Raw genomic sequence first — 1,920 nt, 5'->3', positions numbered from 1 at the left:
TTACGTCTATCAGGTTAATATTTTTTTTAGACGTCGAAGTCCAAGGCTGCAGTGTGGAACACGCAAAAGTGGCGCCAAATGCAATAACGGTGATTGTGAAACCCAAAACCCCCTCCATTTCCTAATTACTACCTAGAATCATATGTTATCATGCATGCATTAATTTGGCGTTTCATGTTGTCCTCTTTCGTAAAAAGGAAATGGAAACGGTTAAGTTTAGCTTGATTTTGGATTTTATAAATGATGACAAATATTTTTTGGGTTAAAACTCAAATATGTTTAATGTGTACTAAGTAATGCAAGCCCAATCAAATGTTGCTTTAAGCCATTTTAGTAATGCTTGAGTAACTTAAAGTATGACAAGGTCCAACACTTAAGCTCATTATTTTCTATCACAGCTAAAAGAATGCAGTTCATTTGTTTCTTGGTGTTTCAAGAAAATAAACGAGCCCAAAGCTCCTTTTCATAGCACCGCTCAGCATATAAGAGGTAATGTATTTGCTAAATAAAATGTGAGGACAGCTAGACAAAGCAAGGACAAGTATTGCTCAAATAAAGTAAGAAGGACACAAGGACACTCCACTAACCCAAGGGCATCAGCAAAGTACTATTTGGATCATGGTTGAGCAAAACACAAATCTGCAAAGAATAGTAGCATCAAGAGAAATGGAGCAAAATGAAAAAGGAGTGCATGCCAAAGAAGAAAGCAAAAAAAAGACAACAGAGGTGGTGGACGGGCTCCTCAACCAGCAAAGTTAGTGGAGCATGATGAAGAAGGACCGCATGCCAGCTGAGACAGCTCCAACGGGCAGCTGGGACAAGGAAATAGAAGAGACAAAATTGAAGGCAAGTTGAAGATATATATAACCAACCTCATTCCAACATTTGGAGACAAGAAAAAGAGAGCAAAAACTCAGAGCATCATCTCAACTATTGAGCTGAAATCTTTTTCTTCTACTGAAGCTTAATTTCTGATTTTCATTGTTATGGCTGTCTTGTGTCATTTTCTGTATTGAGAAAAAGGCTAATCATGTGAGTTGTAAAGTCAAGAGAGAAAAGGCAAGAGTGATACAAAAAAGAGCCAATGAATTCTTGTGTAATTGGGTTGTAGAACTAGGATTAGTTCTCCTTGCCAAGTTGGGTTAGCACTTGGTGAGTTTGAATCTGTCAAGATTTTCCTTCCGAATTGGGAAAGCGCTTTGGGTGCTAAGCTTTGGTCAAGAAATCTTAGGGATAGATACTAGTTGAATTAGGTTATAATTCAATAGTATTGGTGATTGTAATCAGTGGATTATAGTGAAAATTCCACCATGGTTTGTGGTGGAGACTGGACATAGGATTCATGGCACTTGGAATCCGAACCAAGATATATGCTTGCCTCTTTCTCTTCTTCCCTTCTCTGTTTCTTTTCTGCACGAGACAAAACAAAAAAATCTCCTGCATTTCCAGCTTCAGTGAAAACAGAGTCTGAAACTTTAAGTTTTGAGCTAACTTGATTCAACCCCCCTTCTCAAGTTCAAGCAGAACCATCAATTGGTATCAGGAGCAAGGTCTCAAGGAATCAAGCTTCACAGCTTGGAGTAAAGATCCATTGCCAACAATATGGGTCCTAACATCATGGCCTTCACTCTCACTGAAGGGCAGTCGAATAATAGACCTCCCTACTTCAATGGCAGCAACTATTCCTACTGGAAAGAGAGAATGAGAATCTTTGTGCAGTCAATCGACTACAACATCTGGAAGATTATTCTCAACGGACCAGACGTTCCCACTAAGCAAAATGCTGATGGAAAAGTTGTGGCAAAAGAAGACAGCGAGTGGACAGAGGAAGAAAAAAAGAAGGTTGAACTCAATGCCAAGGCAATCAACCTGATGCACTGCGCAATCAGTCTTGAAGAATACAGAAAAGTGTCAAGGTGC

This window comes from Arachis ipaensis, chromosome B07 (genome assembly GCF_000816755.2).
Source record: "Arachis ipaensis cultivar K30076 chromosome B07, Araip1.1, whole genome shotgun sequence".
NCBI lineage: Eukaryota > Viridiplantae > Streptophyta > Magnoliopsida > Fabales > Fabaceae > Arachis > Arachis ipaensis.
Note: the sequence above shows the minus strand (reverse complement) of the source record.